At 45.6% G+C, this 13582-nt stretch overlaps 1 non-coding gene across 1 annotated transcript; it reads left to right on the forward strand.

The window, feature by feature from the left end:
* The first annotated feature begins 2953 nt into the window (after positions 1–2953).
* Positions 2954–3060, forward strand: LOC120098423 (U6 spliceosomal RNA). Its single transcript, XR_005496584.1, has one exon. It is a non-coding gene; the product is annotated as a U6 spliceosomal RNA (small nuclear RNA).
* The last annotated feature ends 10522 nt before the right edge of the window (positions 3061–13582 follow it).

Genomic DNA, 13582 nt, shown 5'->3' on the forward strand with positions numbered 1-13582 from the left:
GTCAAAGAAAGGCTCTCCCTTTGTCTCTCATAATCCCTTGATTTGTCCTATTAAGGCTCTCAATACCATTTCTTCTGAATAATACATTATACAGGGCACTTATTGAACCAAAATACAGAACCCGTTTGGGGTAGAAGAATCAAGAACTACCCCATTCATGCAAGAGGTCAGTCCTGTCGAACAGGCCCTCCATACCTGTTCTGGGGGAATAACCCATTTAGAATGACCTATGGGAACGGTCTAATTGCAGAGGTGTTGGTGTGACAAGGGGACTTTGCCCAGACAGATACACTGTCCCGATATAGTCTGGACCTTCCTGTGACCATCGACTTGCAGAGTCCCCTTCATAAAAGGGGGCTACAACAATATATACAGTTAGCAGGGACAGCAAACTCAGGACTGAGACTGAGTCAACTTTAACGTGAGGTTGGTGCCCTTTTGACCCCTCCATTCTGGTTTACCTACACAGACTATTCAGAGTACTAGGAATGCCCTTTAGAGTCGCTTCTCTATGGCGCCCTCTGCTGCACACGCTTCCTCATTGCAGGGCAGGTTTAAATACTCCTTGGTTGTCCTTGTCAGAGAGCACGGACCTGCTCAATAATTAATATGGTTCAGGCTTTGGGTATACAACAGCAGCTAAAACAGACAAAAATTCCTCAAAAAAATTTTTTCTCATCTGGAAATGAAGAGTGAGATGTACAGTATTGAGTGTAATATATGGCATCAGTTTATGCCTGCTGGTTTGAGGCAGAACACATGTGGGACAGAAGATGGTTCCTATGGGACCTGCAAGGGCTTCAGCCTTTACTCTGAGACAGACAGAAAGTTCCTTGAACAGGAGAACGGGATGGTCTGGCGTTTCAATTAAAAACAAAAGCACTCTATCTGTTCTGTTAAAAGGAACCCCATGGAGGTGGGACAGCATAGATCTAAAGAGACCAATTACTGCTAGCATAGGAAGAGAGGAGCAGGCAGGCTCCAGGGGAGTTTAGAAGGGAGAACAGACAAGGCTGACTGATGAGGACAGAGACGAGAGACAGTGAGGTCAGAGACGCGAGACAGTGAGGTCAAAGATGTTAAGGTTTTCAGCTGAACTAAAACCGGAAGGCTGAAGTTATCATTAGCCGCTGAGACAGAGATGACAGTGGGAGGGCAAAGATCTGGGGAGAAAAAACAACAGGAATTCATATTAAATTTGCAATTTAAGTGGGCAATGTTGGGTAGGTAGGTGGATTCAGAGCAGTCTGGGCTGCTGCTATAGTTTGGGGATTGTGAGTACAGACAGTTGGATCTACAAATGACACAAGCAGGGCAGTGTGTAGACAGATGGGGGTCCAGGGCTGAGTTCAGGCTGAGGGCAGTGAGAAGAGATGAACTGCAAATGTAATAACCTCCAGCATCAGGGAACCAGCGGTGTGGAATCTCGGCCCCTGGGAAAATGCTATGGAAGGCAGGAAGCCAGCTGTTAAATTCTTTTGACAGATCAGTAAGCCAAGATATCTAAGACTCCACTATCAAAACCATAAGTTGAATCACAAATCAAATACCTTGTTTGAGCCTTTTCCGGAGAAACACCTGATTTCTTCCCCCCTCCCTCCCCCCCCCCCCCCCCCGGAGCTGGGGACCGAACCCAGGGCCTTGTGCTTGCTAGGCAAGCGCTCTACTGCTGAGCTAAATCCCCAACCCCAACACCTGATTTCTTAACATTATATTTTCTTTGTATTATATAGATAGTTTCATAGGACTATAAAATGTACATTGAATATGTTCTACCCCATAATCGTTCTTTTAAAATTTAACTTCCTATTAATTCCCTGTGAACTTCACATGCGCACCCCGAACCCCTCATCTCCCCATCCCTTCACACTCATCCTCTCCCCCTGAAACCTTCCTCACAAGAGAAAAAGGAGAAGTCGCACTGAGGAAGCTGCGGTGTGTCACAGTGTCCCACAGTACACCTTTGTCCCCTCTTCTTTTCTTGCGAATGTAAGCATTCATTACAATGAGTCATCAGTCTGCTCTGAGCCTCTGGCTTCTGCGGCACTACCCATACTGGGTCCTCATAGAGACCCCTCTTGGATATCCTGTTGTCCTGTGTCGTGGAGATCCTACAGCTTTGGATCTACAGGACTGGCCCTATCATGTGCTCCAGCAGTTCATTGGGGTGGATGCTGGGGAGGGCTAACTCAAAGCCCTGCATCTGGGCCTGGGTGGAAGCTATGCTGGTTAGGTCACCAGCTCTCCCACACCCACACCGCCAGGGCGTGCTCTCCAGCACTGTCCCAGACAGCTCACCCAATGTCCCAACCGGCTAGGGCCAGCTCTTTCACTTTCATGCCTTCAGGGCCAGTTTACTCTTGCCCTGCCAGCTGGCTCAGCTCTATTGTGCTACCTGGGTGAGGTGCTGGGCCTGCTCTCCCAAGGGCTGCAGCCAATGAGGGGCAGGACCAGCTCTCATACCTGCCATAGGTAGTGAGGGGTGAGGGTGGAAGGGGACATCTCTCCTTTGCCCACACCACCTTGGCAGACAAGTGACAGGGCCAGCCCATTCTCACGCTCTTGGGGCTGGCTCGCCCTGGCCCCCACCAACGGAGTCAGCCCTACTGTGCTTCCTGCGAGAGGTGCAAGTCCAATGAGCAAAACAGTGTGTTTCGGTGTGACGGACCGCTCGTGTCTATAGTCCTAGCACTCGAAAGGCTGACGTAGGAAGGTTGCTGCGAGCCTGAAGCCAGCTTGGCCTCGGAAGTTCAAGGCTAGCCTGGGTAATGTGTTAGGACAACTTCCCAGTCATGGAAGGGGGTGTACTTTTTTACTGGTGACTCCATCACCGTTTAACTGTAATCAGATTCTGACACACAAACAACACTCTTCATGGTTCAAACTCTGTGGGATGCCAGGTTATTGGCGTGTTCTTCCGAACTGCTATTAAAATGTTTCTAGAAAACACAACGTGCTCGCTTCGGCAGCACATATACTAAAATTGGAACGATACAGAGAAGATTAGCATGGCCCCTGCACAAGGATGACACGCAAATTCGTGAAGCGTTCCATATTTTTATTGAAGAGGTCGATTAAGTCAAAGTAGAGGGTATAGCATTGTTCCACAGGGACCCAAAACAAGTAACATGGAATAATAAAACTATTTAAATTGGCAAAAGAAAAAGAAAAAGAAAACACAACAGGACGCCACCAACATAGAGGTCTCTGGCTCCAGTAGGAGCTCAGAAGACTTGTTTTGTAAATCCACCTTGACAGTGGTTCATCCATTCTTTTGACAGTGTTCCTAAATGTTCAGGCCATGCTTAGCTAAGTCCTGGAGTCCTAGGTTGGCTCCTCTCTGTGCAAGGCCTGGTGTTTTATGGTGCAGCCAAACAAGTCCAGCCTGTTTGACCGCCGCACCTCCTAACTACTTCATGCCTCACCACTCAGAGCCACACACTTTCCTGGGAACTGAAGAGAGAACAAAATCCAGGCGCAGCGGAACCCTCACAGCACAGGATGTGTGCTCATCTCCAGCGGAGGCAGCCCAGGCGGCAAAAGAAATCAAATAGAAGAAAAACCAGGCTTTAGAGCAGGAAGTCTCTCTCAAAATAAGGATGCCTAATCTAAATTCCCAAAGTGTTCAGCTTTGGGGGTGATCAGTAGGCAGGAATTTGAGCTGATACTTTCTGGGAACTTCGTGAAAACAATTAACCCCATAGAACTTCATTCGTGTGCAATGTAGAACTGATGGGGTGAATATTATTGGGCTCTTTGGAGAGCTGGGTGGGGGGATTACGTAGAGGACTCCAGTAGACTTTAATAAATTACATGGACATGTGTACATGTACAAGTACATGTGTATAACACATATGTGTGCAATGTGTTCTTTTTATTTCATGATCTTATCCAATATTCAATTGGCCGCTTTTTTTTTTTTTTAATAATTTTTTTAAGATTATTTACTATATATAAGTACACTGTAGCTGTCTTCAGACACACCAGAAGAGGGCATCGGATCTCTTTACAGATGGTTGTGAGCCACCATGTGGTTGCTGGGAATTGAACTCAGGACCTCTGGAAGAGCAGTTGGGTGCTCTTAACCGCTGAGCCATCTCTCCAGCCCCGGCCGCTTTTTTTTTTTTTTTTTTTTTTTTTTGGTTCTTTTTTTTTCGGAGCTGGGGACCGAACCCAGGGCCTTGCGCTTGCTAGGCAAGCGCTCTACCACTGAGCTAAATCCCCAACCCCAATCGGCCGCTTTTGTTGTTTGTTTTTGTTAAGAAAAATTGAGGGCCACTGTCTTAGTTAGGGTTTCTATTGCTTTGACAAATAACCATGACCAAAAAGTGAGTTGGGGGAGGAAGGGTTTATTCAGCTTACACAGTACTGTTTATCACCGAGGGATGTCAGAATAGGAACTGGCAGGAGCCTGGAAGCGGGAGCTGATACAGAGACTCTGAGGGATGCTGCTTGATCCTTATGAACCCAGGACAGCCTGCCCGGGGATGGCCCCACCCACCATGGGCTGGGCCCTCTCCCATTCATCACTAATTGAGAAAATGCCTTACAACTGGTCTCATGGAGACATTTCCATTCCCCTGGAGGCTCCATTCTCTCTGATGACTCTAGCTTGTGTTAAGTTGATATACAAAATCAGCCAGTACGACCGGTGAGAAGGCTCAGCAGGGAACAGGATTACAGCTAAATGGGACAACCTGAATATCCGGTGTAAGAGGAGAGCAGCCATCCGTAAGTTATCTTCTGCTCCTGCCACAAAGAAGAATGATCATGGTAATAACGCATGTTCTTTATTCCCACTCGTCTTAGGGCTTCATGGCTGTGAAAAGACATCATGACCAAGGCAACTCTTTTTTTTTTTTTTTTTTTAAAGATTTATATATTTATTATACACTGTAGCTGTCTTCAGACTCACCAGAAGAGGGCATCCGATCCCATTACAGATGGTTGTGAGCCAACATGTGGTTGCTGGGAATTGAACTCAGGACCTCTAGAAGAGCAGTCGGTGCTCTTAACCACTGAGCCATCTCTCCAGCCCCAAGGCAACTCTTATAAAGGACAACATTTCATTTGAGCTGGTTTACAGTCTGAGAGGGTTAGTCCAGAGAGAGAGGCGGGTTGGGGGAGCGGAGGGGAAGAGCCCTGATGGGGGATTTTGAAGCCTCAAAGCTCACCCACAACAAAACAGTCCACACCTACTCCGATGAAGCCACACTTCCTAATCCTTCTCGAACAGTTCAGCTCCCTGGTAACTAAGAGTTCAGATATATGAGCCTGTGAATTCCCATTCAAACTACCATAGTTGCCTTGGTTGTGGTATTTTATCACAGCAATAGAAAAATAACTGAGTTCACAAGCACGACAGCCATGCCACGCCCGGATGATGCATTTCATAGCATCCTCTGCATCCTTTGACTCAATCCATCTGCCCCTCTTCCATGGCATGCCCTGAGCCTTGCCGGGGAGGGTGTAGATGTCTCATCTGGGGCTGAACACTCATCATTCGCTTGTCCTCAGTACTTAGGCCAGTTGTGAACCTCCGCATTAGCCATCACTCACTTCATGGAGAAGCTTCTCTGACTAGGGCAAAAACAGAATAATCTCTGGGCATAAATGTGGGATGGTGTCACAGGCGAGGCAGGTACAGGATAGAAGGAGGCCTGTCATTGGATGAGAAGGAGGGATGGGCGGGAAAAAAGTTTGAAGGAAGAGGAGGAGACTGGAACGGAAAGAGGAAGAGACAGGAGGGACAGGGAGAGAAGCCGTGGCAGGACAATATGGCGGGTGACGTTAAGATTCCACGCTGTGGGGCTGGAGAGATGGCTCAGCGGTTAACAGCACTGGCTGCTCTTCCAGAGATCCTGAGTTCAAATCCCAGCAGCCACGTGGTGGCTCACGACCATCTGTAATGAGATCTGATGTCCTCCTCTGGTGTGTCTGAAGACAGCTACAGTGTCTTCAGTGTTTATATATAATAAATGAATAAATCTTTTAAAAAAAGATTCCACGCTGTACCTTTACAGGTTATTATGAATGTCCTTAAGGGATGGATGTGTACAGGGTTTAGGTGGGCAATTATATCTTACCAATTGGGCTATAGGTTATTGTGTTGTGTGTTCTTTCATGTGTAGATTTAAGTGTAAGAAAGTGTGCGGCAGCTGGTCTGGGCCGCCACAGAGTTGGGATGTGTGTTTCTGGCATGGAAACCTGCCTTGGGAACTAGATAGGCAGAGAGATTGCTGCCAGGCTCAGAGAGAGGCCTTCGGCAGTGTGATACGGGATGGAGCAGAGCGGGTGAGACGCTTTGCTCACTGAGACTTAAGATATCCAGCAGACATCTTGGGGCACTGCGGTGCCAGATCTAGAGCAGGATAAAAGACTGCGTTTTATTTTTTAAATTTTTACAACAACACATAAACATTAAGAAGGCCATTTAGCAATGGAGTGGTAGGTTCCCTCCTTGACCTATTTTCAGTATTAGGCAAGACTTCCATCCTGTGCCTCAGGCCTTGTGGTGGTTTGGCCCCCAATAGAGTCATAGGTTTGAATGCTTGAACATAAGGAGCGGCACTCTGAGGAGGTGTGGCCTTGTTGGAGGAGATGCCCCACTATGTAGGTAGGCTTTGAGGGCTCCTGTGCTCAGGTTCCATTTAGTGTGGGACCAGCCTCCGCCTGGCTGCCTGTGGAGGACAGTCCCCTTCTGCTGACTGCGGATCACCATGTAGAACTCTGGGCTCTTCCAGCACCACCACATCTGCCTGCACACTGCCATGCTTCCTGCCACGATGATAATGGACTGAACCTCAGAACCTGTACGCCAGCCCCAATGAAATGTTTTCTTTGTAAGAGTTGCCTTGGTCATGGTGCCCCTTCACAGCCATGAAACCCTCACTGAGACAGGTCATAAATCCAGAAAGCAGGTGGTTACCCACATAACAATTATGCCACTAGTGGACCAATGAGCACATCCTGCCTGGCAACTTGATATCACAGCTTTCATAGCTTACAGCTGGGTAAGACCATTGGCGATTTTCCTCCCTTAGCGGACTGGGTAGCACATTTTAGCCACATGAATGCAGCCGCCTGGCTCGTGTTTAATTTACGTGTCTTTTTTCCCCTTTAAAAATCACATTTCCCCTCACGAGAGAGCTGAAATCCTGTGATGTGAAGTTAGTCATCTTTTCCCCATCAGTTCTCAGATTGTTTCGTTAAAGGATGCACCATCCCAAGCCAGCTCCAGCTACTCTCCAGCCCCAGTGGCGCCTCCATGGCTAGCCCAAGGCAGTGACTGCCCATCTCGTGGTTAGCTGTCACGAATCCCTGTAATCTGGTAAAATCAAAACTCTAGAGGCTTATAATTTATCAGTCAGATTTATACCAGTAAATTCTCAACCAACAAAATGCCCAAACAAAGAACTCAGAGCCAATTGTTATTGATATAAGCTGCCCACTTCAATTGGACTAATCGTCCTGTAAAAATCCATCTCTTATATGACATTCATAGCTACCCGAGGCTGCTTAAGGCCACACGGATCTGGGCTGTCCTTCTCTTCCTCCATCTTCCTTCCTCCCCTCTCTCTCTCCTATCTCCCCCACCTCTCAAAAACTCTCAGCCCGCCCCCTTTTCTACTGTCCAATCACAGGCTCTAGCCTTGTCTTTCAGCTGCCCTTACCTGCTTACAGACATCAGTCACATCAGATCATGTCTATAGTCCCTTCCTTCTATCTATAGGGGGAACACCTTTGCATACATGCGAATATTTATGACTAAGTTCTCTCCATATAGCTCTTGCATATCTATGTTAAGTGAAACTAGTTCTTTTGTGTATATGTGGGAGGCGGATATGGAGAGTTGAAGCCTCAGCCAGTGCATTCTAAACAAGCACTCTATCACAGAGCTGGATTCTTAGCTCCAAATTAATTCTTCTTTTTACTAGTTAAATTTATTTACATGTTAGTTCTCATTTTTCAATTTTCACTTCATTTTGTAAAAAAAATATTTATTTTACTTATATGAGTACACTGTCACTGTCTTCAGACACACCAGAAGAGGGCATCAGATCCCATTACAGATGGTTGTGAGCCACCATGTGGTGGCTAGGATTTGAACTCACGATGTCTGGAAGAGCAGCCAGTGTTCTTAACCACTGAGCCATCTCTCCAGTCCTTAGTATTTTGAAAAATAAGTTTTCAGATTCACTTTTCATTCCTTCCCCCATATTCCCCACCCCCACACACCACTCTTCCCTCCCAACTCATGTGTGACCTTTTTCTCTCCTCCAAAAGCCAGTGGGTCCACCTAGTGCTGACAGTGAGAGGGAGGGAGCAGCAACTGAGAGGCACAGGTAGTGGCTGTCGGGGTCAAAGCATTGTTTTTTGCACTTGACAAAGCTGCTGCACACATGAGGTCAAAGAGGCCGTGACTGCATCCACAGGGCAAATGCAAAATCAAGACAGTCAAAATCCCAGCAGGGGTCGGGGAAGGGGTTACAAAGTTACAAACTTACTTATCAAAAGGGGTGTGTGTGTGTGTGTGTGTGTGTGTGTGTGATAGTTGGGCTGTATATATCATTTCTTAGTCATTTTATCAGTTTATAAAAATCCAAAGTTTAAATTGTACAAACTCTCTACCAGGACATACTCAGGTCCATGCTTAAACTATTATAAATTATATAATTAGATCAAGAGACAAACATACCCCATCATTTTGTTTTGCTTTCTCAGACAGGGTTTCACTATGGACCAGGCTGGCCTCAAACTCACAGAGATGTGCTTGCCCCCTTTCCTGAGTGCCGGTATCAAGGCGTGCATCACCAAGCCCAGGTACCACATCCTTTTGGTTTTTTGAAACCGTGTTTCACTATGTGGCCTTGACTGTCTTGGAACTTACTCTGCAGACCAGGCTGGACTCACACTCAGAGATCCACTTGTCTCTGCCTTCTGAGTGCTGGGATTAAAGGTGTCTGCCACATCCAGTTTTATAAATTTTATAAAGTTTTTTAGTAGTTTTTTAAATGTGTATGTTTGTCTGTGAGTTTGTGTGTACCGGCTGCATGCAGAGACTGTGGATGACAGGAAAGGGTGTTGGATGTAATTGTGATGGTTTGTATATGCTTGGCCCAGGGAGTGGCACTATTAGGAAGTGTGACCTTGTTGGAGTAGGTGCGTCACTGTGGGCGAAGGCTTTAATACCCTTGTCCTAGGTGCCTGGAGGCTAGTCTTTTCCTAGCAGCCCTCAGGGGAAGATGTAGAATTCTCAGCTCCTGTACCAAGCCTGCCTGGATGCTGCTGTGCTCCCACCTTGATGATAATTGACTGGACCTCAAAACCTGTAAGCCAGCCCCAATGAAATGTTCTTCTAAGAGTTGCATTGGTCATAGTGTCTGTCCACAGCAGTAAAACCTTAGGACAGTAATAAAAATTTAATAAAAAAAAACTAGAAACAAGTCAAAAAACACTAAACTTCACAAGAACACTAAACTTCACAAGAACATTACCAAGATGTCAAAGCCTGATAAGGGGCTTCAGAGAATGGATGTTATAGATGGTTATGAATCATCATGTAGGTTCTGGGAACTAAATCTGGGTCCTTTGTGAGTGCAATAAGTGTCCTTATTCATGAAGTCACCTCTCTAGTGCCCTTTACTTATATTGTTCATTTTTAAATTTATATATCTCTATATGTACACACTTGGATCCAGGTGCCCACAGAGGCCAGATCCCCTGCAACTGCAGTTACAGGCAGTCGTGAACTCTTTGACAAAGGTGAGGGGATCTGGACTCTGTCTTCTGCAGTAGCACCAAGCATTATTAACCTCGGAGTCATCTCTCCAGACTCTCTGCCTTTCTCTTTCTCCCTTACTCCCTCCCTCCATTCCCCTCTCTGTCTCCTCTCTTTTTGTAGAAAAAACACTTTATAGGGATTTTTTTCTGCAGTAGATTACTTGATCCACATACAGATTTGTGCGATTATCACCCAAATTGCTGTGGATGGCTCCATCACTCCCAAACTCTATGTTGCTACTTCATGGCCTCATACAGTTTCACAGTAACTCTGGAAACCCCTGCTTTGACCTCCTGATCAGGTATCGTTTCTAGACAATTATGTGACTGAAAACCTGCAAAACCAGCCCTCCTGAGTGACATCCCCACAGACTGCTTTTATTATTATTATTTGAGAATCTTACATTGTGTACGCTGATAGCACTCACCTTCCAGTATTCCCATGTCTGCCCCCCTCCTTTGTGCCTCCCCTGCCCCCTGGCCCCCAAAGGAAAAAGCAAGTCCATTTTGTGTCCTAGTAGCCAGCACCACCCAGTCCCTAAGAGAGGATGAGTCTTTGTCTGCATCTACATCACAAGCCAACAACTGAGGACAGCCATGCCCGGTAGAGCCTACTTCACCTCGAGGGGCAGAGCCAGCTCCCCAACACACTGTCAGCCCCTACAGGCTGTTTTATGCATCGACAGTTGCTTTGAAGAGAGTCCTATTGCACTGCACGAACACCATAGTACTATTGTACGAAGCTGATGGACACACATATGGGTTCTTTCTACTTTCCAGTGGTTATGAACAAAACACATTTTTGTGTAAATGTGAGTTTTAATGACTCCAGGTAAATACACAGGAGAGGAGTCGCTGGGTCGTCGTGTAGATAGCTGTTTATGCTTGTCAGAATGCAGCAAATAGCTTTTCACTCTAGCTGAACTGTGCTGCATCACCAGCAGCCATCTGAGAAGTTTGTTCTCAAGTGTGACTATCTCATACGTCATTTTCTCGGATTATACTCAGGAATGGCACCTGTAAATCAAACTTTATTTTAAATTTCAGCTTCCAATTGCCCTATTGTCAATAAATACAGATCTGATGTATTTCTGTGTGTGCCATCACTGGAGCCTGAGTAATAGATGGGTTAAGAATCACTTAAGAGGTTAAGATTACAGATGTGTCTGTGACGGCATTTCCAGATGGAATAATGGAATAGTGGGGGGAGGCCTACCCTGAACCTGAGCTCTGCCATCCCCATGGGATGGGGGCATAGACAGAGGAAAAGGAGCAACAGAATAAAGTTGGTGTCCTCTTTCTCTCCCATTCCTGCCCAGTCGTGATGCGGTCCGCCTCATGCTCCTGCTGCTATGCTTCTCTCTCTCTCTCTCTCTCTGTGTGTGTGTGTGTGTGTGTGTGTGTGTGTGTGTGTGTGTGTGTGTGTGTGTAGCAGGCCCTCATAGATGGAACATGATTAAAACTGAGCCAAAGGGAATCCTTGTTTCTTTCAGGTATTTTGGTCATTGCTGTCCCCAAATGTAACTGATACATTTCAGTTACAGGTAAACACACAGGAGAGGAATTGCTGGGTCACCATGTAGAGAGCTGTTTATGCTTTGTTGTGACAAAGTAACTGATACAATTCCACATCCCAGTATTGGAGGGGGGTTTGGGGTTTGCTTGTTTTTTTGTACCTTTTGTTGAAACCTTGGGACTGACTTTCTTCCGTGACCTTGAGAATTGAACTCAGGGCCTTGTGCATGATCTCCAGCCCCTATCCTTGGGGTTTTCTATGTGTATGTTTATGCTGTCTGTGAATAGCAACACCTTTACCCTTTCAAACCTACATGCAATCTATTTTCCTAACTGAGATCTAGGAGTTCCTGAGAAAGCAATACGCTAGGCTTACACTCTTGCCTTATTTTCCCGGGACTAATACTTCTCAGACTCTATGTTAGCTTGTAGTTTTCTGTCATGGCTTATTTCCATCTAAGGATCGTGTTACCTTGATTTGTAGTTTAGTTTCTTCACATTGTTCTTATCAGAGTTTTTCCCTGTAAGATTTATATTTTTTTAATTAAGTGTACACGTGTTGATATGGTAACATGAGGGCAGTACCTGCATAGGCCAGAAGAGGGAGTCAGATTGCCTTGAGCAAGAGTTACAGAAAATTTTAAGTACATTTCTCTTTTTTCCTGTGCACATGCACATGCACATGCCCTGATCTGAGTGTAGAGGTGAGAAGACATCCTGTGGGTATCAGCTCTCTTTTCATCACGTGGTGTCAGGGACTGACCTGGGTAATTAGGTTTGGCTGTGTTTATGTGCTGAGCAGTCTTTCTGGCCCTATTCTTATTCCTAAGTGGTTACATACTGTTGTCATTACTATATTTACATATTAGCTCAAGTTTGCCAGTGAAATCATCTCAGTCTGGAACTCGTTCTTTCAGGAGTATTAACAATGAATCCTGTTTTCCTGATAAGTACAGTATACTTGATATTAGTCAAAAGGCCAAGAGGTCACAGTTCACAGCCAGCACTATGGATGTGGCTTATTGGTATTGGGGAAGTTTTAGTAATTCTTGTTTTTTTTTTTGTTTTTTTGCTTTTTTTATGAACTTGTTCCATCTCGTCTAACTTGCTGGATTTACTTAAGTACAGTATTCCTCTATCCTATTAGCTTTAAACTGAACAAAAATTAAAATATATTAATTTTTGAGATCAGTTAGACAAGTACTGTGGAGGAAACCATACTGTGAAACTGTATCAGAGGGAAGGGACAGTCACTTCCTTCAGTGGTCTCGCCACTGGTAGGTAATCAGTCACTTGAACATCGACTTTGGCCTCTTCTATGTTCCTGGTTTTCCTTTCTGCTTTACACAGAAACACAAGAACTAATTGCTTCAATGCTCCACACATGCTAACATGTTCAAACTGGATGGGAACTGCGGAGGGGTCCTGTTGTTCCCATGGGCCAGGCTCACATGCTCTCTCTCTCTGAGTCTCAGAATAGACAAGGGACATTTCCAGTTAGGACAAGACCCCTTCTCCTTGCACAGCTACAGTAGGAACAGCACAGGTCGCCTGTGGCTCTGTGGAGCAGAAAGGTCAGCTAGTCAAGACAGCACTTTTCTCTTTCCAGCAGGTTCCCTAACAAGTAATTCTGTTACCCATAACCCTTTGCAATAGGAAAAAGAAATGATGGTTTCACAGTCTGACAACAGTAGGAGGTGGGGTATTGCTCACTTGTTCTGATTCTATTTAGAATGTAGCTAATAATACTTTGAACACTCCTCCATCTTTAGGCACCGTTTCTTTTTTTGTTTGTTTGTTTGTTTCAAAGTTAGGGACAGCTGGGGTTGGGGGATTGCTCAGTAGGCAATGTGCACCACAGAAGCATGAGGACCTGAGTTAGGATCCCCAGTAACATGTGAGAAGCCAGATGTGGGGATGCTCACCTGTAGTCTCAGTGCTAGCAGGATGGAGACGCAACCTCTGCAGCCAGCTAGCCTTGCTGAACCCAAGATTCCAGGTTCAGTTAGAAAACCTCTCTCAAAAAGTACAGTGATGACTTTGGAAGCCACCCAAGGTGACTTCCCTGGCCCCACATGTGTATGCACAGAGCTGTGTGTATAACCATATGCTCAGGTGTACCCACCTACCTTCCCCTTCAAAGTTAGAGAAAGCTGGGGTCAAACTACGGCTCACAGTTCTTTAAAACGTCCTTTGAAATCAAGAATTCAGAAACTGAGTAAAGTTATACAGTTGAGCAATATATAAGTGAACTGGCTGGTATATTTTACTCTAGATTATTACA

This window comes from Rattus norvegicus, chromosome 18, assembly GCF_036323735.1.
Source record: "Rattus norvegicus strain BN/NHsdMcwi chromosome 18, GRCr8, whole genome shotgun sequence".
Classification (NCBI taxonomy): domain Eukaryota; kingdom Metazoa; phylum Chordata; class Mammalia; order Rodentia; family Muridae; genus Rattus; species Rattus norvegicus.